Source organism: Stenella coeruleoalba (assembly GCF_951394435.1).
Source record: "Stenella coeruleoalba genome assembly, chromosome: 2".
Lineage (NCBI taxonomy): Eukaryota > Metazoa > Chordata > Mammalia > Artiodactyla > Delphinidae > Stenella > Stenella coeruleoalba.
Genome location: NC_137147.1, coordinates 84,479,156 through 84,506,182, shown reverse-complemented (window position 1 = coordinate 84,506,182; position 27,027 = coordinate 84,479,156). Strand labels below are relative to the sequence as shown.

General features: G+C 41.4%; 1 protein-coding gene and 2 pseudogenes across 6 annotated transcripts in view; 2 read left to right on the top strand and 1 right to left on the bottom strand.

Moving 5' to 3' along the window:
* The window catches only part of LOC307182344 (N-terminal kinase-like protein), a 36,961-nt pseudogene extending 34,657 nt beyond the window's left edge, over positions 1–2,304 (top strand). Inside the window, exon 3 of the transcript in view lies at positions 918–2,304. The product of the transcript in view is annotated as an N-terminal kinase-like protein (transcript). The remainder of the gene's footprint in view (positions 1–917) is intronic.
* MGA (MAX dimerization protein MGA) overlaps positions 1–26,175 on the bottom strand; it is a 159,103-nt gene extending 132,928 nt beyond the window's left edge. The window contains exon 1 of one of the 4 annotated variants that reach the window (XM_079914793.1): positions 25,888–26,175. The gene's annotated coding sequence lies outside the window, so the exon portion shown is untranslated. Of the gene's footprint in view, positions 1–24,990; positions 25,072–25,183; positions 25,534–25,594; positions 25,675–25,887 lie in introns of those variants that run through there. The other 3 variants (XM_079914782.1, XM_079914797.1, XM_079914796.1) reach the window with 3 other exon arrangements.
* On the top strand, positions 7,865–9,916 carry LOC307182507 (large ribosomal subunit protein uL1-like; annotated as a pseudogene). Its single transcript has one exon. The product of its transcript is annotated as a large ribosomal subunit protein uL1-like (transcript).
* Positions 26,176–27,027: the final 852 nt, after the last annotated feature.

Genomic DNA, 27,027 nt, shown 5'->3' with positions numbered 1-27,027 from the left:
AAGTAGAGACCCAAAATCCCACTGATAAAGCATTCTATGTTTGTCTATTTTTTTTCTCCATTTAGAGTTTAAGTGCTTGGGAGGCAGGCAAATCTAGTAACTTTATTAATAAAATATATGTAATAATGCTATTATATAAACTCAACTAGGTTTATATAATGAATATATTCCTTAAAAGTCACATCTAAGTTATTTCACTTTAAATGCACTGGAGAGAGCCAAAAAGGAAAAAAATTAACAGATATACAAATATAACTACACAATATTGAACAAGAACAAGGACAGCACTGGGAAGTATGTAGAATTATGTAATATAATGTTCATATTTCCTAAATCAACCCTTTAGGATGAAGACTTTTCTTTCTTTTTCTTTTTTTTTTTTTTTTTTTTTTTGCGGTACGCGGGCCTCTCACTGTTGTGGCCTCTCCCGTTGCAGAGCACAGGCTCCGGACGCGCAGGCTCAGCGGCCATGGCTCACAGGCCCAGCTGCTCCGCGGCATGTGGGATCCTCCCGGACCAGGGCACAAACCCGTGTCCCCTGCAGCGGCAGACGGACTCTCAACCACTGCGCCACCAGGGAAGCCCGAGACTTTTCTTTTTTTGGCCATGCCACACAGCTTGCAGGATCTCAGTTCCCTAACCAGGGATTCACTGCCAGGCCATGGCAGTGAAAGCGTGGAATCCTAACCACTAGGCCACCAGGGAACTCCCTGATGAAGACTTCTCAAAAAAAAAGTGAATGTGAAAAATTTCATAAAAGTATAAAGGTTAAATTGCATTTAATTATACATTTGACAAATCACTTTTACTGTAAAGAACAACAGTCCTGAAATAAGACACCTAGCACATTTGCTGCTCCCTGGTTACAATACTTATACGTGGTGACCCTATAGGAGTAGGCTCTCCATGACCCCCAGGAGCAGATGGTCAAGTCCATGCTGCTCCTGGCCCCAAAGCTAAATGAGGCCAACCTCACCGTGGAGCTGATGAAGCTCTTCACGCAGCTGCAGGCCAAGGACGAACAGGGCCCCATTCGGTGCAATACCACCATTTGCCTGGGCAAAATCAGCTTCTACTTCAGTACCAGCACCAGAAACAGGGTCCTCACCTCCGCCTTTAGCTGGGCCACTAAGGACCGTTTTGCACCATCCCAGGTCACGGGTGTTTTGGGCTTCACTGCCACCCACAACCTCTCCTCGATGAACGATTAAGCCCACAAGATCCTGCCTGACTCTTACAGCCTCACTGTGGATTCTGAGACATCTGTGCAGGATGAGGCCTTCAAGGCCATTCGAAGCTGCCTGTCCAAACTGGAGTCTGTGTCAGAGGGCCCTACACAGCTGGCCAAAGTGGACTTCTCATGCAGCCAGCTGCACAGGCTGGGCCATGACAGGGGTCTCCTTCCTCAACTCTATGCTAATCCATGCACACCCCACAGCTGCTCCAGCCGAGACCAACATCCCCCAGAGATCCATGCCCGAGGGACTTCCTTCCCCAGCCCTCACCCCTGTCCCTGCCATACCCATGACCTAAGGCCACTGGGAGACACAAGAGGGCAAGGACACAGAAGAGGACAGCAGTGCTGCCAACAGATGGGAGGACGAAGACTGGGGCTGCTTGGAGCAGGAGGCCAAATCTGTGTCAGCCCACCAGGACTTCTGGGGGCCAAGACAGCTGGGCTGGGCAGAGCAGCAACCCCGGCCACAAAGCCCCGGAGTCAGACTGGAGCAGCTGGGAAGCTGAGGGGCTCGTGGGAGCAGGGATGGCAGGAGCCAAATCTCCCAGAGCTGCCCCCTGAGGACACACAGCTGGCCAGCAAGTATAACTGGGATGGACCGGAGCTTAATGACAAAGGCGACCCCTTCGCTGCCCTATCAGCACATCAGAGGAGGCTGGTGCCCAGCCGAGACTGAGAGCCAACAGGCGAAGACCGAGCTAAGCTGGAAGAAGTGAGAGGAGCATCAGCAGGAGATGGAGGCCAACTGCGCTGAGAAAAAGGTGGCCAAGGACCCCATGAAGCTGAGAACTTGGAAGGTGGGCTGAACTGCCAGTGTGGGCGTTTCCCAACCACAGAGAGCAGGCCCCGCAGATGTATGTATTATACAAGCCATGTGAGCCCGGCCCACCTGGCAAGAACATCTCACGTGTACATAATCAGAGCCACAATAAATTCTATTTCAAGGAACGAAGGGAGGGAGGGAGGGAGGAAGGAGTATATGACAAGGTTCCCAACCTCAAGGAACTTTCTAATAGAGATATGAACTGAACACATGGAAAAAACTAAAAAACCACAGATAACATAGATGAAGTATTAAATCAAGTGTAGTAGACTGATGCTATAGGAGTTCAGAGACAAGGAAAACAGCAAAGACTGGAATCAACAGAAAGTCCTGCAGAGTACAGTTCCTCACCCTGGGTTGACTATTAATGAAAGTAAGACTCCTCTGAGCAATCATCAACAAAAATCACCTTACTAGACTATTTTGATAAGTGAAATAGGTATGGTCCTTGTCTCAAAGTGTTTATAATCAAAGAGGATACAGAATAAATACCAATTAAGACATTATAGGGCTTCTCAGCTGGCCGCTGAGCCTGCGCGTCCGGAGCCTGTGCTCCGCAACGGGAGAGGCCACAACAGTGAGAGGCCTGCGTACCGCAAAAACAAAACAAACAAACAAAAAATTATAGCTCATCACCAGGGAGCCTCAAGAGTGCTGCTAATAATTTTTTCTTGATTTAGGCACTACATCAAGGGTATACTCGCTTTGTAAAAGTTCAACAAGTTGAACATTTATGATATCTGCACTTTTCTATATGTATGTTACACTGTAGTTCATTTTTAAAAAAAAAAAGGATTATAGCTCCAGTCCTAACCATTTTCGTAGGGTGCAGTTATACATCTCCCACTGCCTACTGGACAATACCATCTGGATGTCGTGCCCCCACCTCAGACTCCATCTTGCCTTCAAAAACCAAAATCCCTCCAGATTTTTCTGTTTTGATCAATGGTAGATATTCAAGCTGAAAACCCTGGGTTTACAGGACTCCTCCAACCCAGGTGATTTATTAAGTCCTATTTCAAATCTAGTAAGGGCCAGGTACATTTCCAGGTACAAGAATATAGCAGTGAAAATGAGAAAGTCCCTTCTCTCATGAAATTGACATTCTAAGGGGCAGTGACAAATACATTCTTAAAGTCAGATAATGATTACATACTCTGATGATAGCAACAAAGAATGAAGCAATAAGGGACAGTGCTTTAAAACTGGTGGTCAGGGGCTTCCCTGGTGGCTCAGTGGTTGAGAGTCCACCTGCCGATGCAGGGGACACAGGTTCGTGCCCCGGTCTGGGAAGATCCCACATGCCACGGAGCGGCTGGGCCCGTGAGCCATGGCCACTGAGCCTGCGCGTCCGGAGCCTGTGCTCCACAGCAGGAGAGGCCACAGCAGTGAGAGGCCCGCGCACTACAAAAAAAAAAAAAAAAAAAACTGGTGGTCAGGAAAGACCTGAGAGGTGATTTTAACTGAGAAATGAATGAACCAGACTTGGAGAAAAACATTCCAGGGAAAGAGAAGGTAAGTGCAAAGACATTAGAGCCAAGACAAACAGTCCATTCAAAGCAAAGAACTGCCAGTGTTGCTACAGCAGAGAATGAGAAGAAAGGTGGCAGGGGATAAGGCTGCAGAGGTAGGCAAAGGTCAGATCATGCAGCATGTTGTAGGCCACTGTAAGGAGTTTGGATTTTAAAAGTTATACTTTAAGTATCTCATCTCTGTGCTTTATTTCCACTATCACTTCTCAACTTCAGCCTTTATCGTCTCATGTAAGGCCTATGTCATTTTAATAATCTCCTAAACATTGTCCCTAATTTTAGTCTCTTCCCACTCCAAAGCATTCTCATCACCATAGCAAAATTAAGTATTTTTTAAAGTGGTGTTATACATTATCAATCTTCTGCTCAAAAACCTTCAAAGGGCAACAAGATAAAAACATTAGCTCCTTAACGTGAAGCTCAAAGCTCCCAGTAATAGGGGCATAACTCTCTCCCTCTCTATCCTATCATACTCCTAAACAAAACCTCATTCTAGCTAAACTGCTCCCTGAACATATGTGCATGTCCCACCATGTGATCTTAGCTCACAATATTTATCCTTCCACCTCCCCAAACAACCTTCATACCCTTGACTCTTCTCTTTGACTCTTCTATTTGTACCATTTCTTCTGCAAATAAAGTTCTACCTCAGTACGAGGCAGGAAAGGAGAATACTCCCACTGAGGAAACAACATGAGCACAAAAGCCTGAATATGTATGTGATATTCACACACACAAAAATAGTGTCCTATGACTTAGCACAGAATGCATGAGATATAACAGGAAATAAAGCCATTCAAGGGGATGGTTAAGAGCTATGTGACCCTATGCAAATTATTTAACCTCTCTGGGCTTCAGTTTCTTCACCTGTTGAATGAAGGTAATAACAGTGGCCATGCCACAGTACTGTGGCAATTTAGTCATTCACTAAGCAAATGTTTCCTGAGCACTTATTCTGCGCACCAGCAACTGTCCTAAGTGATGCAGAGACAACAGTGAACAAGATAGACAAAATCTCTGCCCGGTGGTAAGGAAAATATCAAACAAGCAAAATAAATAAATATATGATTTGATATGTTATCTAGTGATAGGTGCTACAGGAAAAACATAAATAAATAAAGCAGAGAAGGACGATAGGGCAAAAAGCAAAATTCAAGTCAAGACATGAAACAACTGAGGAAACAGCCATGCAGTGTTCCAGACAGAGGAAATCAGAAATGAAAAAGGCATGATTAAGGAAAAGCAAGGAAGCTAAGGAGCTGGAGCAGAGAGTGGGGGGGTAAGTGGTAAAAGATGAGGTCAGAGAACTAAGAGGGAATCAGATCATATAGAACCTTATAGGCCACTGTAAAGATTTTAGCTTTTATTTTGCCAGAAATAGGAAGCCATTGGAGGGTTCTAGCATGACATGACCTGACTTTAACCGCATCTCTGATTTAACAGCATCTCTCTGGCTGCTATATTAAGAATATACTATTGGAGAACAAAGTCTAGAGGAAGAGACCACTTAGGAGATTAAATTAGATAATAGTGCTTAACACAATGTCTGGCATATAAATATCCCTTAAAGGAGGCTATTTTTCCCAGAGTAAGAATGATTTCCTATCTTGCTGGACCAAACACTAGTAAAATAACCAGCTGAATTAAGGCTGAACTTTGAGGGCAAGGCAAGTGTATCTCATGTAATTTTAGGCTCATCAAAAATTAAAATGTTGGGCTTCCCTGGTGGCGCAGTGGTTGAGAGTCCGTCTGCCGATGCAGGGGGACGTGGGTTCGTGCCCCGGTCCGGGAAGATCCCACATGCCGCGGAGCGGCAGGGCCCGTGAGCCATGGCCGCTGAGCCTGCGCGTCCAGAGCCTGTGCCCTGCAACGGGAGAGGCTACAACAGTGAGAGGCCCGCGTACCGAAAAATAAATAAATAAATAAATAAAAATGTTTAAACAAATAGTAATTAATTTTTATAATGATTCCCTATTTTCCATAAAGATGACACAAGAATGTCTGTTCCTATCCACATCTTTACTAGCATGCCACTCAGAAGGCAGAGTATACTCAAGAAACAGAATTAAGGAGAACTTGAGAAAATAAAGTATGCTTCTGCATGAAAATATTTCAATCTGGAAAAATCTGCTTTTTTCAAATCTACTATTTCAAAATGGCACTGTGGTTACCTCTATTGATCTAATTATCTTAAATTCTTACTGGCAATATAAAATGCTGGTTGCAAGAACTAGAACTATTTAAAATAAAAGCGCAGTTACAACCCTTTAAAAAGAACTGGGAAGTAACCTGCAGTGCTGAAAAGCTTTCATTTTGAAAATATAAATACAGTTAACAGCGTGGAAAACAGTCTGATTGACACTAACATGCATAATCCTGGGAGGAGGAGGAGAAACGTACATGTGTACTCTGACCTCTCTTTCCAAATTTAGTGAGTGCAACTTGCGACAAAATTCTTATGATTTTCCAACCTCTATATTAGGCTCAGGGCTATGGACTATCCCATTCCCACTCCTTAATCCTAAAGCCCTAGAGTATCACTTCAAGCTATCCCACACTTTGTCTATGAAATCAAGACTCCACAGTTCCAGGAAAAGTTCCAGGAGGTAGTTATGGGCTGTCAAAACACTGCAAAAGGCATTTCAGTTTGTAAAATATTGATGATGTTGATGATAATAGCAACAAATATTTACTAAGTGCTTACTATATGCCAAGCATTGTTTTCAGCACTTTACATTCTTATCAATTCTCACAGCAAGCCTAAAGTAGACATTATTATCTCCACTGTACTGAGGAGGAAAGTGATGAGAAAGTGGTGGGAACGAGACGCCTTCACAAAGGGAGGGGGGAAAAAATGACTGGTTTAAAAAAAGGAACACGAGGGCTTCCCTGGTGGCGCAGTGGTTGAGAGTCCGCCTGCCGAAGCAGGGGACGCGGGTTCGTGCCCCGGCCTGGGAAGATCCCACATGCCGCGGAGCGGCTGGTCCCGTGAGCCATGGCCGCTGAGCCTGCGCGTCCGGAGCCCGTGCTCCGCAAGGGTAGAGGCCACAACAGTGGGAGGCCCGCGTACCGCAAAAAAAAAAAAAAAAAGGAACATGAAGTAAGTAAATAAATAAATAAAATGTTAAAAGGATCACGAAATTAGAAGAGCAAGGGACTTTTCAAAAGGAACACTAGAAGCAGGTCCTTCAAAAATTCTAAAAGAAAATGAGTTCCACCATAGAGTCCTCCTATTCTATTTTCTTAGATGGTAAAGGTGGTGGGTATATGATAGGGATCATCAAACTACTAGGTCTGATGCCTACTTTTGTAAATAGTTTTACTGGAACACGGTCACATCCATTCATTTATGTATTGTCTGTGGCTGGTTTTGAGATACAATAGCACAGATGAGTTGTTAAGGCAGAGACCCTCTGGCCCACAAAGCCTAAAATATTTATTATCTGGACCTTTACAGAAAAAATTTGCCAGCACCTGGTCTATGAATATAAGAAACAATGATGGCCATGAAAAATGGAGGGCTGGGATTCCCTGGTGGCACAGTGGTTGAGAGTCCGCCTACCGATGCAGGGGACGTGGGTTCGTGCCCCGGTCCGGGAGGATCCCACGTGCCGCGAAGCGGCTGGGGCCATGAGCCATGGCCGCTGAGCCTGCGCGTCCGGAGCCTGTGCTCCGCGGCAAGAGAGGCCACAGCAGTGAGAGGCCCGCGTACCGCCAAAAAACAAAAAAAAAAAGAGGAGAGCTGATGGCAGTTGATAAGCATTTGGAAAATAAAGGTAAGACTGCAATGGCTCACTTTCCTGGAAAAAACAGGTTTTCAACACTATTTGAAGACAGAACCAAAAGATGAGTTTCTGATTTTTATCTAAGTACTTAACTTCCTACCATTTCAGGAATTCTGAAGAAAGCACCTAGAAAATGTATAGTCATCATTAAAGTATTTGGAGATAATTATAAAATGTGTAGACTTTCCAGAGGTTTTGCTTCTTTTATCCTCTGGCTGCCCAACTTTTGAATGTTCTGCTACTTAGCATTTCCAATGAAGGTGGACAGTGAAAACAAAAAAACATGAAAGGCAAGATGGCCAGTTCTGTTATATCAGCAGGTAAATACTTATTGGGAAAGACCTGGAAATTGTTATAATGTATTAGCAAAACTAAAGTTTTAAATACCAACAAACTAAGTTCAGTATAAGCCAACAGTGGGTCACATCTGCAAAAAACTCTAAAATGGAGGTGTGGCTCTTTTCCGCTTATCTCAGCACGAGGCACCATGAGCAGCAAAGTCTCCCGCGACACCCTCTACAAGGCAGTGCAGGAAGTCCTGCATGGGAACCAGTGAAAGTGCCAGAAGTTTTTGGAGACGGTGCAGCTTCAGATCAGCCTGAAGAACTATAACCCTCAGAAGGACAAACGCTTCTCAGGCGCCGTCAGGCTTAAGTCCACTCCCTGCCCCAAGTTCTCTATATGTGTTCTGGGGCACCAGCAGCACTGTGTGATGAGGCCAAGGCTGTGGATATCCCCCATATGGACATGAAGGCACTAAAGAAACTCAACAAGGATAAGAAACTGGTCAGGAAGCTGCCCAAGAAGTATGATGCTTTTTTGGCTTCAGAGCCTCTGATCAAGCAGATCCCACAAATTCTGGGCCCTGGCCTGAATAAGGCTGGCAAATTCCCTTCCTTGCTGACCCATAATGAGAACATGGTGGCCAAAGTTGATTAAGTGAAGTCCACGATCAAGTTCCAGATGAAGAAGGTGTTGTGTCTGGCAGTGGCTGTTGGCCACGTGAAGATGACAAGTGATGAGCCTGTGTACAACATCCACTTAGCTGTCAACTTCCTGGTGTCATTGCTCAAGAAAAATTGGCAGAACGTCCAGACTCTGTACATTAAGAGCACCATGGGCAAGCCCCAGCGCCTATACTAAGGCACAGCTTAATAAACCATACTCCTACCACTAAAAAAAAAATAAAGTAAAATAGAGATGTGGTATCCAGATCCTGAGAAGAAAATATTCCTCTATATGCTGGACTGGCTTGCCAAAATCTGGACTAGTATATCCTGTCTGAGGCATCACCTTTTAAGAGGACCAGAAAAGGCCAACAAGGGTGTTGAGAATATGCAGAAACTATAATGTATTTTCAAAAGGTTGAAATCATTGGGAATTTCCTTTTTAATTTTTGTTTTTGTTTTAATTTAAACAAGCATTACTATAGCATTAAACATGAAAACCATCAAAAAGAAATCTCCACATTCAATTCATTAAATAATCAACAAAGATTTGTTGAAAAACTACTACAGGCCAGGCACTGTTCTAGGACAGACCAAAATCCCTGACTTCTTAGAGCCTGCATGCTAACGAAGAACACAGAAAATCAATACATAATTTCAGATACCTATAATCTTACCACTGACCATGACTTTTTATTCCTCTGAATTTCTACACACATGTGTATATATTTTTATAGGCTTTGGGGTTTTTTGCATAATTTAAAGCAGGTCTTTGCAATTTGGGTTCTACTCTTCATTTAACATTATTTTGAAAACATATTTTGCAAGTTGCTACACAGTATTTAATACGTGTTTTTCACTTTTAATGCCACAATTTACTTAATATTTCTCTACTCTTCAACACATGTTATGTCCAGCCTTTGCTATAAGTGCAACAAAGGACTAGGGTGGGAGTGATTTCCCTCTCAAGAGGAATTTGGGCAGGGTAGGCAGTGAGCTGTTAGGTTTGCAGAAGGACTTTTTTTTTTTTTTTGCGGGGGTGGTGGTGCTACACCACACAGCTTGCAGGATCTTAGTTCCCTGACCAGGGACTGAATCCGTGCCCTTGGCAGTGAGAGCATGGAGTCCTAACCACTGGACCACCAGGAAATTCCCTGCAGGAGGACTTTAAAACTGACAGTAGGAGCCCAGAACATTAGAACTAACATGCTTAAATAATAAGGAAACAGGCCATATCCAATCACTCCAGGCAAAATCTCAAGTAGAAAAGAGAATTCTTATTGACGTGAGAGAGAGTAGAAGTACATGGGCTCTATTCAGGAACGCTGGCTGACTACTGGCAAGGAAGGAATCCTCTGGCACTATGTGATAGTGCACTACCAAGCCCGGAGAAACTTTTCTCAAATTCCTTGTAAGTCTTCTGTAAGAAATTAAAAGCATGAGGCTAACCTTTCGGAAACTTAATAGGAACTTCAGTGGTATCAGGAGAAGCAAACAGGACAATAAGTGCAGTTATAAGGTCAACACTGATAATCCCAAAGGCACCACTGAGGTCAGCTCTTGAGAAGATCACACAGGAACACCGGCTGCACATTAAGGCCACCAGGCAGTAAAGGTTTGTGCAGCACAGCCAATTGCAGCAGAACCAAAAACTCAACATCTACAGGACAGTCACGAGCCAGTGAACCAGAATTTGGAAGGATTTGGTGATAATCAGTCTCAAAATCAAAGACGATTTTCATTATCATTGCCTAGAAAATTTAAGATGTAGGGGTAGGAACTTCCCTGCTGGCGCAGTGGTTAAGAATCCGCCTGCCACAGGAATAAAGACGCAGACCCAGAGAATGGACTTGAGGACCCAGGGAGGGGGAAGGGTAAGCTGGGACGAAGTGAAAGAGTGGCATGGACATATATACACTACCAAATGTAAAACAGATAGCTAGTGGGAAGCAGCCGCATAGCACATGGAGATCAGCTTTGTGTCCACCTAGAGAGGCAGGACAGGGAGGGTGGGAGGGAGATGCAAGAGGGAGAAGATATGGGGATGTATGTATATGTATAACTGATTCACTTTGTTATACAGCAGAAACTAACACACCATTGTAAAGCAATTATACTCCAATAAAGATGTTAAAAAGAAAAAAAAAAAGAATTCACCTGCCAATGCAGGGGACATGGGTTGAATTCCTGGTCCGGGAAGATCCCACATGCCGCAGAGCAAATAAGCCTGTGAGCCGCAACTACTGATGAGCCTGTGTTCTGGAGCCCGCGAGCCACAACTACTGAGCCCAAAGGCCGCCGCTACTGAAGCCTACGCACCCTAGAGCCTGTGCTCTGCAACAAGAGAAGCCACCACAATAAGAAGCACGCGCACCACAACAGAGAATAGCCCCCCCTCGCCGCAACTAGATAAGGCCCGCGCGCAGCAACGAAGACCCAACACAGCCAAAAATAAATAAATAAATAAATTTATTTTTTAAAAAATGATATGGGGTAGATTATGAAGATAATTTAAAGAATCACTTGAAGGTTGTCATGAAAGCAGATATAGACTATTCCATATATTCTAGAGGGTCCTGGAATGGAAGTTTCTATAGAAGGTTTCACATCAGCATAAGGAATAACCTTCTGACCTCTAAAACTACCCAACAATGAAACAAGTTTCCTCATGAAGTGGTAAAGCTCCCTGTTACCAGATTTATTTAGCAAAAACTGATCAACTTTGTGGCTTCTATAAAGGAGAATCTGAATTTGACTGGGGTTTTTTGTGGTTGTTCTTTACCAAATATCTTTAATTGAATTTTTGTTTTTATCAAAGTTATCCATGAACATAAAGAGTTGAATAAGTACAAAGGCTTATTACAAAAAACAATGGTCCTTGGGCTTCCCTGGTGGTGCAGTGGTTAAGAATCCGCCTGCCAATGCAGGGGACACGGGTTCGAGCCCTGGCCCAGGAAGATCCCACATGCCGCGGAGCAACAAGGCCCATGCACCACAACTACTAAGCCTGCACTCTAGAGCCCGGGAGCCACAACTACTGAGGCCATGTGCCACAACTACTGAAGCTCACGCACCTAGAGCCCATGCTCCACAACAAGAGAAGCCACCGCAATGAGACACCCGCACACCACAACGAAGAATAGCCCCCGCTCGCTGCAACTAGAGAAAGCCCGTGTGCGGCAACGAAGATCAACGCAGCCAAAAATAAAATAAATAAAATAAATAAATAATAAAATAAAATAAATAAATTTATTTTTTTAAAAAAATGGTCCTCTACCCCAACAATTTCCCAACGCCAAGGGGCAAAAATTTTCAACTTTTGTGAATGAATCTTCTGCCATATACCTCCATATCACAATATGCTTTTTCCATTTCTTTTCTCCAGTTTTAGGCACTATTAACTTCCCATTATAGATCAGATTTACCTCTCCTTCCACTTCATATTTCCATACATGTGCACACTTCCCATCCCCCAGGCTTTCCAATATAATTATATAATTCTAATTAGATAAATACTCAACGTTCATATAGATCCTATTCAGAGCTGACCACATAACACACTTATTAGAAAGGGTAGGGCAGGCTAACAAACTGATCTCAAAATATTACCCTGGTGAGTGAATATTCAGGTCATTAGTTAAGCCAGTTCTCTTCCAGAGTCATTCTAGGACTCAGGTTGACAGCAGTTCCGCCATCTTGAGTACAAGGCTTCCAAGGTTGTCCCTGATGTTGGATCCCAGATAGCCAGGAGAGGCGGACAAAGAGGAACACATGAAGGACGTCAGGCCCATTTCCAGTCACATTCCACTAGAGAAAATTTAAGTCATTGTGGTCTCATCAAACTGCAAAGGAGACTGGGGGATTCTGACTAGCAATGCACACCAAGGAGAGAGCAGATGTGAATAGACAGTTAGCGGTCTTTGCCACATATACCATGATTACTTTTCCTCAAAAAAAATTAGTGAAAAAAAAATTGCAACAGACCTTAGAAACAGTCAAGGAATGAAAAGATATAAGGGTAAATAAATCAGTTAAGTAAATCTAAAGGAAAGTTAATGAACATTCCCCAAGAGAGAAAAATTAAAAGATGATTAATTCATTCAAGAAACACTGTGCTCTATTATGTACCATGCTCTGTGCTAAGTACTAGGGAAACAATAAAAAACATATAGACTAAAAATAAATAAATAAAACAAAACATCGACTAAATGCAATGTAGTATCCTCAAGTGCATCCAGAAACATAATAAGGACATTAATGGAAAAACTAATAAAATCCAAATAAAGTCTGCAGTTTACTTAATAGTACCAATGTTGGTTTCTCAGTTTTGACAAACGTACCCTGGTAATGTAAGATGTTAACATTAGAGAAAACTGGGTGAGGAGTAGCAAGAAACTCTATATAATCCTTGCAACTTCTCTATAAATCTAAAATTATTCCCCAAAACAGTTTATTTTAAAAAACTCAGTCATAATGATGAAGGCATTGAACTTCCTCTAAAAACTAAATATAGAATTACCATATTCAATGTGAATTATATCATTTAGAGAAGAGCTAACACCTATCCTTCTTAAACTCTTCCAAAAAATTGCAGAGAGAGGAATACCTGCAAACCCGTTCTACAAGGCCACTATCACCCTGATACCAAAACTGGACAAAGATATCACAAAAAAAGAAAATTAGAGACCAATGTCACTCATGAACATAAACACAAAAATCCTCAACAAAATACTAGCAAACAGAATCCACAACACATTAAAAGGATCATACACCATAATCAAGTGGGATTTATCCCAGGAATGCAAGGATTCTTCAATATACACACATCAATCAATGTGATACACCATACTAACAAATTAACAAATAAAAACCACATGATCATCTCAACAGATGCAGAAAAACCCTTGACAAAATTCAACACCCATTTATGGTGTTTAAGATAAAAACTTTCCAGAAAATGGGCATAGAGGGAACCTACCTCAACATAATAAAGGTCATATATGACAAACCCACAGCAAACATCATTCTCCATGGTGAAAATCTAAAAGCATTTCCACTAAAATCAGGAACAAGACAAGGATGTCCACTCTCACCACTCTTATTAATCAACATAGTTTTGGAAGTCCTAGCCATGGCAATCAGAGAAGAAAAACAAATAAAAGGAATACAAATTGGAAAAGAAGTAAAACTGTCACTGTTTGCAGATGACATGATACTATACAGAGAAAATTCTAAAGACGGCACCAGAAAACTACTAGAACTAATCGATTAATTTGGTAAGGTTTCAGGATACAAAACTGATGCACAGAAATCTCTTGCATTCCTATACACTAACAACGAAAAGATCAGAAAGAGAAATTAAGGAAACAATCCCATTTACCATTGCAACAAAAAGAATAAAATATCTAGGATTAAACCCACCTAAGGAGGCAAAAGACCTATACTCAGAAAACTATCAAACACTGATGAAAGAAATCAAAGATGACACAAACAGATGGAGAAATATACCATGTTCTTGGATTGTAAGAATCAATATTGTGAAAATGACTGTACTACCCAAAGCAATCTACAGATACAATGCAATCTCTACCAAATTACCAGTGGCATTCTCCACAGAATTAGAACAAAAAATTTTACAATTTGTATGGAAACACAAAAGACCCTGAATAGCCAAAGCAATCTTGAGAAAGAAAAACAGAGCTGGAGGAATCAGGCTCCCCAACTTCAAACTATACTACAAAGCTACAGTAATCAAGACAGTACGGTACTGGCACCAAAACAGAAATATAGATCAATGGTATGAGATAGAAAGCCCAGAGATAAACCACGCACACATGGGCACCTAATTTATGACAAAGGAGGCAAGAACATACAATGAAGAAAAGACAGCCTCTTCAATAAGTGGTGCTGGGTGCTTCCCTGGTGGCGCAGTGGTTGAGAGTCCGCTTGCCAATGCAGGGGACGCGGGTTCGTGCCCCGGTCCGGGGGGATCCCACATGCCGCGGGGTGGCTGGACCCATGAGCCATGGCCGCTCGGCCTGCACGTTCGGAGCCTGTGCTCCACAGCGGGAGGGGCCACAACAGTGAGAGGCCCGCATACCGCAAAAAAAAAAAAAAAAAAAAAAAAAGTGGTGCTGGGAAAACTGGACAGCTACATGTAAAAGAATGAAATTAGAACACTCCCTAACACCATACATAAAAATAAATTCAAAATGGATTAAAGACCTAAATATAAGACCGGACACTACAAAACTCTTAGAGGAAAACATAGGAAGAACACTCTTTGACATAAATCACAGCAAGAGCTTTTTTGACCCACCTCCTAATGAAAATAAAAACAAAAATAAACAAATGGGACCTAATTAAACTTAAAAGCTCTTGCACAGCAAAGGAAACCATAAACAAGACAAAAAGACAACTCTCAGAATAGGAGAAAATATTTGCAAATGAAGCAACAGACAAAGGATTAGTCTCCAAAATATACAAACGGCTCATGGAGCTCAACATCAAAAAAAAACAACCCAATTAAAAAATGAGCAGAAGACCTAAATAGACATTTCACCAAAGAAGACATACACATGGCCAACAGGCACATGAAAAGATGCTCAACATCACTTATTATTAGGGAAATGCAAATCAAAACTACAATGAGGTATCACCTCACACTGGTCAGAATGGCCATCATCAAAAAAATATACAGGGCTTCCCTGGTGGCGCAGTGGTTGAGAGTCCGCCGGCCAATGCAGGGGACACGGATTCATGCCCCGGTCCAGGAAGATCCCACATGCCGCAGAGCAGCTAGGCCCGTGAGCCATGGCTGCTGACCCTGCGCGTCTAGAGCCTGTGCTCCACCACGGGAGAGGCCACAACAGTGAGAGGCCCACGTACCGCAAAAAAAAAAAAAAAAAAAAAAGAAAATACAAACAGGGCTTCCCTGATGGCGTAGTGGTTAAGAATCCACCTGTCAATGCAGGAGACACATGTTTGGGCCCTAGTCCGGGAAGATCCCACATGCCGTGGAGCAACTAAGCCCGTGCACCACAACTACTGAGCCAGTGCTCTAGAGCCCACAAGCCATGACTACTGATCCCATGTGCCACAACTATTGAAGCCCGCGTGCCTAGAGCCCGTGCTCCGCAATAAGAGAAGCCACTGCGATGAGAAGCCGGCACATCACAGAGAGTAGCCCCCACTCGCCGCAACTAGGGAAAGCCCACACGCAGCAACCAAGACCCAATGCAGCCAATAAATAAATAAATAAACTGAAAAAATATATATATATACACAAACAATAAATGCTGGAGAGGATGTGGAAAAAAGGGAACCCTCTTGCACTGTTGGCTGGAATGTAAATTGATACAGCCACTGTGGAAAACGGTATGGAGGTTCCTTAAAAACCTAAAAACAGAACTACCATATGACCCAGCAATCCCACTACTGGTTATATACCCTGAAAAAAACATAATTCAAAAGGACACATGTACCCCAATGTTCACTGCAGCACTGTTTACAATAGCCAGGACATGGAAACAACCTAAATGTCCAACGACAGATGAATGGATAAAGAAGATGTGGTACATATATACAATGGAATATTACTCAGCCATAAAAATGAATGAAATTGGGTCATTTGTAGAGATATGGATGCACCTAGAGTGTGTCATACAGAGTGAAGTAAGCCAGAAAGAAAAAAACATATATCAAATTAATGCATATATGTGGAATCTAGAAAAATGGTACAGATGAACCTATTTGCAGGGCAGGAATAGAGACAAAGAAGTAGAGAACGGACATGTGGACACAGCGTGGGAAGGCAAGGGTGGGACGAATTGGGAGATTAGAATTGACATATATACACTACCATACGTAAAATATATAGCTAGTGGGAATATGCTATAAAGCACAGGAAGCTCAGCTCGTGCTCTGTGACGACCCAGATGGGTGGGATGGGGGTGGAGGGAGGTCCAAGAGGGAAGGGATATAGGTATACATATGGCTGATTCACTTCGTTGTATAGCATAAACTAACACAACATTGTAAAGCAATTATACTCCAATTAAAAAAAGAAACTACAACAGAAAAAAATTAAAAACTTAGTCATAATGATGCAGCCATTGCAGTTCCTCAAAAAATTGAATACAAAATTACCATATGATCCAGCAATTCTACTTCTAGATATATACTCAAAAGAACTGAAAGCAGAGACTCGAAGAGATGTTTGTACATCCATGTTGATAGCAGCATTATTCACAATAGCCAAAAGCTAGAGCCAACCCAAATGTCCATCAACAGATGAATGGATACACAAAAAATGTGGTATATACATATAATGGAATATTATTCAGCCTTAAAAAGAAAGGAAATTCTAAAACATGGTACAACAGAGATGAACCTTGAAGACATTAGGCTAAGTGAAATAAGCCAGTTCCACAAACACAAATATTTTGTATGATTTCACTTATGTGGGGTATCTGCAGTAGTCAAGTTAACAGAGACAGAAATAGAATGGTGTGCCAGGGACTAGGGCAAGAGGAGAATGATAAATTAGCATTTTATAGGTACAGAGTTTCAGCTTGGAGAGATGAAAACTCTGGAGATGGATGGTGGTGATGACTGCACAACAATGTGAAAATACTTAGTGCAAAGAACTGTACACTTAAAAATGGTTAAAACAGTACATTTTATATTATACGTATTTTACTATAATTTTTTTAAATAGTCAAATAAATACAGTAATAGAGGTTTGAATAGCACTTCTATCACCAGAAAAAGATGTAAAAAATTCTAACTTCCCTGAGACTATGACATCTAAAATGAGTTCTAAACAAGACAGTCATACTAGGGAAAGAAATGGAGGTGAGGGACAAGTGAATAAAGGCAGAGGTACAGAAATCGTGGCAGTCTAGAACAGGGGTCAGCAAACTACAACCCCATAGGCCATGTCCTGCCATCTTTTTTTATATAGCCCACAAACTAAGAATGCTTTTTACATTCTTTAACGGTTGAAATAAAATTTTATGACATGCAAAAATTACATGAAATTCAAATTTTAGTGTCCATAAAGTTTCCCTGCACACAGCCATGATCATTCATTTACATACTGTCGATAGCTGCCTTCATGCTACCACAGCACAGGTGAGTAGTTGTTGACAAAAACAGTAAGGCCCACAAAGTTTAAAATATTTATTATCTGGCCCTTTACAGAAAAAGTCTACCAACCCCTGGTCTAGAGGCCTGCAAGTAGTACATGTAGTATGGATAGAACAAAGATGTGTACAAGGGAGACACATGGTAAATGAGATAACCTGTAAGGTAGAGGGCTGTATGTACTAGGCTAAAGAATCTGAACTTGCCTCAACGTGATTGCATTTATTATGAGAAGCTACCAAAGAATTTTATTGAGAGTAATCTGATTAGATCCACCTTACGTAAAGACAATTATCTACTCATTTCTAAAGGTAGCTGAACTATTCATTTTATTTATTAAAAAACAAAACTTGCTAATAAAAAAAAAAAGCCTAGAAGCATACCAATAAGGTTAACAGTGGGAGTTAGCATATTTTTATTTCTTCTTTGTGCTTATCTATGTTTTTCATATCTTCTCAAATGAAAAGAACACTGCTTTTATAATCCAAATCCCAAAATAAGTGCTTTTAAACTCATATTCATACACACACACAATTTCTTCTCTAGGTTCTATACTCTTCTACCCTCCCCCCACCGCCCAACCCCCATAGCCTCAGTTAGGAGAAAATATGTCTAAGAAAACCTACACACAGCAAAACTATATCTATCACACTTGTAAAGACTAAATGGCATTCCACCTTTTCAAATTACCTATTTGCTTTACAGACGTGAAGGAATAAAATGTTGGAAAGCAATGTACTGGCAGGGCACTCTTTTCCTATACAGGGCTTTCAACACATCAAAGAGTCAAATCAGGGATTCCCTGGTGGTCCAGTGGCTAAGATTCCATGTTCCCAATGCAGGGGGCCCAGGTTCCATCCCTGGTCGGGGAACACATGCCGCAATTAAAGATCCCACGTGCCGCAACTAAGACACAGCAAAGCCCAATAAATAAATAAATTTTTAAAAAAAAAAGATTTACTAACTTAAAAAAAAATGTTTTTTAAGAGTCAAATCAATAGTATCTTTTTGAAACTAAAAATATTAAAGGACAAGTGAAAATGCAGAGCTTGCAAGTCAGGTCAAAATGTTGAAAACTGATGCAAGATAAGACTGCATATAGCTCTGAGAATATAATTATGGGCTTAAGAAATGCAAAGTCTTTGATTTATACCACAGTACTTTGCACTTACTGATATACTGTTTGTTAAGATTAAATTCCTTTTTAATGTTATGTTTCAGTTCCTTGACTAAATTGTCAGGGATTCGTGTGCAGGGAACCATGACTTTTACTTCTTTTGTGTGTCCCCCACAGCACCTCATACAGTGCCCATATATGGTGGGTGCTCAATACATGCTTACAATTGAATGACAAATTAATTAACCCTACTTGAGTTCACAGACTGAAACCCTCACACCTACAATACACACCATTAAGCCTCTCTCTGTGCAACAATTAAAAGGACATTTCTGGGCTGAGTACTGCTAATTCTACTGGATTTATTACATTAGGTTTCTCCTCTAGCAAAAAGCTCAAAGAACATGTGTAATGTTAAAATAAAATTCCTGACTCCTGAGAAGGTGGGTGGGAAAGTGGGCAAGTGGAGGAAAAATTTATTATATAATAGCTTGCCTCCAAAGAATAAGCATTATTCAACTCTAGAGATTAAACCATTCCTAAAATGTCTCTGAACTAAGACTTCTAACTGACATCATTTCATTAAACTTTGTACTGGCTAAATTCCATCACAATAAATATCATTAAAACCAACAACTCATAAAACCATTAAAAAAATCTAAATATCTCAGCTAATGATCCATATGATTGTATATTATAACATCTAGTATTATAAGATCTAGTTTTAGTTATTTACTCTCTTTCGCCAAAACAAAACTTCTCAACTTTTTCAAAGCATTAGATTGGGCATACCAAGCACTGGGGAAACAAATGAATCAAAATCAACCGACTTGGGGCTTCCCTGGTGGCGCAGTGGTTAAGAATCCGCGTGCCAATGCAGGGGACACGGGTTCAAGCTCTGGTCTGGGAAGATCCCACATACCATAGAGCAACTAAGCCTGTGCGCCACAACTACTGAGAGTGAGCTCTAAAGCCCGCGAGCCACAACTACTGAGCCCACGAGCCACAACTACTGAAGCCCATGCACCTAGAGCCCATGCTCCACAACCAGAGAAGCCACCTCAATGAGAAGCCCGCGCACCGCAACGAAGAATAACCCCCGCTCGCCGCAACTAAAAAAAGCCCACGCACAGCAATGAAGACCCAACGCAGCCAAAAATAAATAAATTAATTTTAAAAATAAATAAATAAATGTCTTTCAAAGTTTAAAAAAAAAAATCAACCAACTTTATTCTGCTATAAATTAAAGTACCAACAACAGAGCTGAGGAAGTACTGTGCATGGAAGAGCCAACTTCTATCTGTGGAAATCTGGGGAAATTATATAGCAAATTTAAGCTACACATTGAAGACTGAGTAGGAGTTTGAGGCAATAAGCAGGAAGAGGGGTAGAAAAGAGGATTCTAGGCAAATAAAGGGCTATACACATGCAGAACATGTTGGGCATGACAGGAATGATAAAGAGGAAAGAGGATAAAGAGAGAAAGGTAGGGTAGAGTTCAACAATGATAGGTCTGGTATGCTAAACTATGAAATTTGGAGTTTATGCCCCCAGGTAACGTAGAGAAGGCAGAAATCTTCAAGTAGGACAGACACAAAAACCTGAAGAATCAGTTTATGTAGCAGGAAGAGCCTAAGGTACATTACAACCATCTCAAAGGCTTTATTTAATATAACATCATATAGACACAGTAAATACTGTGCTGATGCAGACACAAAAGAAATCTAAGTGTGACTTATTCCTCTGTCCATGCTTTCAGCTTAGTCTCAGGGCTCAGTCACTGGCCCTCTTCTCACCAGAGCCAGGTTTTTAAACACCATCTATGTATTGATGACATCCCAAATGTATATTCACAGCCATGACTTTGACTCCGGGCTCTAGACTGAACAATCAACTATCTATTCCTGGATAACCAGTGAGCATCTCAAATTCAACGTATCCAACTAAACTGTTCATTTTAAACCCCAAACTAGCTCCTTCCAGTTTTCCATCTCTCTACCTGGCACTAGTTGCTCTAGCTAAAAACCTTGCAATAATCTTTGATCCCTCTTTTTCTTTCACCTCTCACAACTAATCTATCAGCAAATTCTATTGGTTCTACCTTCCACATATACCCTGAATCCAACCCCTTCTCACTGTCCCCATCACTGCCTCCCTGACCCAAAGCCACCATACTTCATCATACCATTCCAATGGCTTCCTGAATGGTCTCCTGCTGCCCCTCTTTCCTCTACAGTAGTCAAAGTAATCTTTTTAAAACATAAATTATATTGTATAATTTTTCTTCCTAAAACTGTCCAATGGATCCCACCACACTTAGAATAAAATACAAAGCCCTTCTGGTCTACAAGGCTCTATACCATCTGAGACCCACCAGCTTCCCAGTGTCATTTCCTGCCACCCTACCCTACCACTGCCACCACCACCAATTAACACTGCAGCAGTCTCCAAACTCTAGCACACTAGCCTTCCTGCACTTCCTTGAAAAATCCCAAACTGATTCTTGCCCCAGAATCTTTGCATTAGTATTCCCGCTGCTTGAAATGCTCCACATGTTAGCATGGCTTGCTCCTTATCATTCAGGTCTCTTTATCCTCAAATGTTACCTCAGAAAATCCTTACCTCGTGACCTATGTAAAAGAACCACCAAGCCTACCACCACCACTCTCTATCCAATAGTACTATTTTATTCACAGCACTTTGACAATATCTGAAATCATATTATTTATTACTTTATTGTCTATCTACTAGACTATAAATTCCCACTATAAATAAGACATTGCCTTCTTCACTGCTCAATCCCTACACCTGGTATAATATACAGTAGGGCTCATTAATTATTTGTTGTTGAATGAATGAATTTACCTAATAGGCCTCACCTCTCTTATTTATATTTTCATCCTGTTATGCATAATTCATGGTTACCAGGCTGTTCTTCCTAAAACAGTTTAAAGACTGTTAAAACAAGCTATACTGTACTAATGCCTTTAATTCCTTTCTATAATTAGCCCTTCCAGCAATTTGGCCAGTTATTTTTTCTTTAACTGTAACTTCTATTATTGTCTTTCTATATTATTAGCTTATCAATGTACTGTTTACTATAAATGCTATTGATAAAGATGGACAGACATGCCCAGAGTATTATAACAAATACTTTTTGTTATACCAAAAACAAGTAACAGATTATTTTTAAAAATAGAAATTACAGAAAAGCAAACATTTAAAAACCAAATTCACAGGCAGGTGATCAAGTTCAACATCAAGAGTGACAAGTCATGTTGATAGTATGTACTCTAACCCCAGTCTAATAATAAAAAAAAACATCAAATCCCAACTCAGGGACATCTGACCAGTACTCCTCAAAATTATCAAGGTCATCAAAAACAAAAGTCTAAGAAACTATCACAGCCAAGAGGATCCTAAGAGAGCTAAAAGTATTGTGGTTGTGTAACGGAAGGTTCTGAGAGGCAAGAGCTTCATATGAACTCTCTGGAGATGCCTTGGAAGATCAGGCAGCCAGCTTTGTTTGCGAAGCTATGGCCATCTGGGTCACACATGCCTTATATTTGTTTTTACTTTTTCCCTACCTCACTTCCTTTTTCCCCTGACACCTTCTTCCCTGTAATATCACCCACCAACAAAGCATTAGTACATTTTAAAAAAAGTATTGTGGTATCCTAGATGGGATTCTGGAATAGCAAAAGGGTATTAGATAAAAACTAAAGAAATCTGATTAAATTATTACTTTAGTTCATAATCATGTATCTTGCTTCATTAATTACAACGCATATACCATACTAACATGTTAATAATAGGGAAAACTAGGTGCTGGGTATTTGGAAACTCTCTATACTGTCTCTGCAATTTTTCTATAAACCTAAAACTGTTCCAAAAAATAACAAGTTTTTTTTATTAAATTCATCCAAAAATCCTACCATTCAAGTAAAATCACCGTTAGTTTGTTTGATATATACCATTTTAGATTTCTATATAAACAGACACATAGAGGTATATTGCTACAAAAATGTGATCACACTGCACATCATTTTATAACCTGCTTTTTACACTTAACAATATATATAATGTGCTTTCCAAGTCATTACTAGAAATCGCTATCATGTCTACTAGCTACAGAGTATGACCCTCTATGAAGGCATCTTATTTATTTAACCAATCCCCCATTATTTAACACTTAAGTTTTTCCAGTTTTTTGCTACTATAAAAAAATACTACAGGGACTTCCCTGGTGGTCCAGTGGTTAAGACTCCACGCTCCCAATGCAGGGAGCATTGATCCATCCCTGGTCAGGGAACTAAGATCCCGTATGCCACACGGCACAGCCAAAAAAAAAGAAGACAACTCTTAATGAACATTTTTGCAAACTTACCAATTAGTGCCTTAATAAAGAAGAGGAGCAGCTGAGTGAAAGGACATATAGGTTATTAATGCTTTCAATAAATATAGTCAAAATGTGCTCCAGAAAGGATGTTCAAATGTAAATACCCACCAACAGCAGTGTATGAATGTGCCAATTTCCCCACTCCTATGCCAATACTAGATATTAATATTTTAACACATGTATGCTAATCTGCTGGGGGGGGGTGTTGTTTTGTGTTATTTGCTTATAAGTGGAAAAGAATGTATTTTTATCTTTATTAGTTATTTTTATTTCTCTATGCGTGTGATCTACCTATTCAGGTCTTTTGACAATCTATTAGATACATACTCATGTCATTAATCTTCTGGGTCCAACACGCGGTGCAAATTTTTTTCCCACATTTTGCCTGGCTTTACTTATCATCGGATCCCCTACACCTGAAAAACTGCATGTCACATCGTACACACTCAATAAATATGTCAAATGAATACTAAATGAGTAAATCTGTCTTTTAACTTGATGGTGTTGTTGCCAACTACGGGTTGTTTTACGTAATAATTCTATCAATCTGCCTTTGCAATCATGCTTAGAACAGCTCATCCTATGCCAAGATTAGAAAACTGTTCACCCATTTTTGTTTTGAAAGCATAATTTTGACTTCATATTTTATATTTAATTCACCCAGATTTTAGTTTATTTACATTTTAAGGTAGGATTCCATTTTATTTTTTTCAAATGATTAGCCAATTATTCCAACACAATTTCAAAATTCTTTCTCAACATGAAATGCCACCTGTATAATACTAAATAGTCTTATATATTTCTAGATTTATTATTCTCTCCCACTGCTCTGTCTATTCCAGAGTTACCACTTATTGTATTATCATAGCTTTATTTGTATATTCACTAGTACAAGTCCCCCCCTTTAACTTTCATCTTTCAAAAATTTTTGTACTTTATAAGTTCATTCTTCCAAATGAAATTTAGAATCATTATGTCAAGTTTTCAAAAGGAATACTGGTTGGAATTATGTAAATTATCAGTCATATGACCTTGTACAAGTTACTTAATCTCTCTGTTGCTGTTTCCTTCATTGGTAAAATGGAAATAGTAATTAACACAGGTTTGTTACAAGAAGTAAATCAATTAAGACATATAAAGTACTACACTAGAAAGATGTTAACTATTATTATAATAGTTCAAAAGTGACAACTATTATTATGATTGCTCAATAAATGTTTTCCAGATTGTACTCCCACAAAATTCAAAGGCTCTTTAAGATATGTCAAAGGGTACTATAAAGCATAAGCAATGATATGAAAAATACATGATTTATGCCTGCTTCATTTCACTAAGGCCTTGACCCTTGGTAAAATGAAGAGGTGAAACTGGAAGCTGAGAACTATAAAAAACACCAAAGGCTGGTAGCAGGAAGCCTCAAAAAATTGGCCCGCCAAGTTCATAAGACTTCTTTCTAGTTAGCGTTATGGAGCATAGGCATGTGCCCTCTAACTCCTTTTATTTCCCCATCTCCAGTTATGACAATACTACTTATCTCTTGATTTCTTTCCAGGAAAACACACAGGGACTAGACGTCTAAAAGACAGAATACCTTTCAAATGAGATAGTGGGCAGGTACAGAGTATAAATCCTACTGCTAAATATGGACAGACATGCCCAGAATATTATAACAAGTTACCTAAATCAAGTTTCCTGTAATGATGGAGGAAGGGGGATTGTTGTGGGTTTTCTCCTGTGGGAAGACCGCCTTGTCTCATGATTATTAATCACCTGTTCGTTTTTAATTATTTTGCTATCAGCATGACACTGGGATGAGGTACAGGTCATACACCTTTTAAGGGCCTTAAAAAAAAAAAAACTCCTATACAGAGCTAAAATACGAGAAAATAGAGGCCAAGAGTGGCAACACGACTTGCTAACTGCAAAGGTAGCCAAAGGCCTACACCCGAGGTCTCCGCGTTCCCAGAACCCTACTCATTCCACCACACCACACAGCTTCTCACCAACGCTTGCCACGCTTCGAGGTGGGAGGAGTAAAAGCAGCCAGTCCGGCCAAAGCAAAGGCGCTGGAAAACCAAGGAACGGCGCAGCCGAGAGCACATGACTGGCCACGCCTCTCCCCTCCCACCCTCCACCCTCCACCCTCCCCCCTTCCACCCTCCCCCCTTCCCCGCGCCAGCAGCACGCGCTGCCAACCTCGTCATGTGACCTTCACGCGGCCCCAGCGCTCCCCCTGCTAGGCGACTCTTTCCAGCAGCCATTTTGCCGAGAACTTGTCGTCCGTGCTCACAGTGGAGCAGGACGCCACGAAAACCCGCGGCCTGACTTTACAGGCCGCACACGCGCTTCGAAAGAGTACTGGGACCTGCAGGGCAGAGCCGAACCTCACTGAACACGTCGCACCCCGGGGCGCCGGGGAAAGCTGTGGGTGCGCCTCGGAGTGCGATTGGCTGTGGCGTCCACGTGACGCCATCGCCCCCCCAACCCTCTCCTTCCCCCCCACCCACAAAAACAACCAGACAGACTCTTAACACCTCGCGCCAAGTACGCGCCGCTGGGCGCGTGGGGACAGACGGGGCGCGTGGCAACCAGGGCGCCTGCGCGTACCTGCCAAAGCCGACCGGAGCGAGCCCACGCGCCGCTCCGCTCACGGGTCCGGGAATCCTCGCGCTGCTGGACCACCCGGCTAGTCATTGGCGGCCAGGTTTGGTCATGTGATCGGCTCAGGCCCGCCCCTAACCACTAATCACCTGGCACCGTGCTCGAAGCGGCGCCGAAAGTCGTTCGCACGCGGAAAGGGAGGGTAGTTAAGAGGACCTCCTTTTCAGCCGTTATGGGATTACGTTCCTAAAGGGGAAAGGAGGAAGCGGGGTCTCAAAACTAAGTAAGCTCACACCTACCGCTTTAACTTCGCGTGCCCCTCTAGGAGCCGGGAACCATCGCCCTTGGGCGCTCCCCGATGCACGCCGGGATATTTCTGGCGCCCCTCAGTGTGTTGCAGAGCATGCCGGGAGAGGCACCTCTCCCGATTTCCTGGCTCTCACCTCCCTGGTGTTCCTTTCTTGTCCCGTTGAAAGCCCTGTCCTACGGCTGGGATGGAGGCGGTTCCGGTAATTATGGGAGTGTGACTGGGTGTAACAGGCACTTTTGAGTCCCCCCTTCCCCCACTCCTTTGATCTATGTGGTTTTAGGGAAACCGCTTAACTTTTCTTCAAGGAGCATGCATTTAGTAAGTGCCTGCTGAGTGCCTTTTTGAATATTGCAAAAAAAAAAGGGTGGGGGTCTTTGCCTACAAGCAAACTATCAGAAGTTCGTGGTGGGAAGGGGAAGAATGCTAATTTAAATACAACGTACTACAAACCCTACTTGCAAGTAGAAATAATGCTTTAGAATTTGTTTGGGGATAGAAGACCAGACCTTTCTTGGTAAACATACTGCTATTGTTGGGGAAAGTGGAGGTGAGAAGAGGAGGAGGCGTTTTAAAGGGACAGGAGTTGTAGCCCTACTACATTTCTGGTTCAACATAATCTAGCTATGATGTGTTGGAACCAAGAAAAACATCATCTACTAACGCTGTGAAAAGGTGGTCTTGCATTAGAATGAGTTAATTTTGTAACGTATTCACAAAACCGACCTCCAGGACAAAAACCTGATATTCTACTCCCAATTAAAACTATGTGTTCTGCTCTAACTCCATTCGTCAGCTTTGCTGATTTCAAAACTTTGTTTTTTCTGTTAACAAAGGGATGATTAAACTGGGGGAATTTGACTAGCGCTGGTCAGACTCACAAGAATGCTGATTTATAAGCTAGAAATTAAATGTGTTAATTTATAATGTGGTTATCAAGCCAAAATACATCGTTCTGGGCACCCTTTTCTGGTTTCAAGGCACTTGGTAAGCCTAATTACTTATCAGAAAATTATTTTCTGACCATAAAATCAAAAGAAAGGGAATTAGACAATCACGTATAATAAAATCATTAAATTAGAAGACTATGTTAAACTTGAAGTTTATCAAACAGTGCAATATACTTTATTAC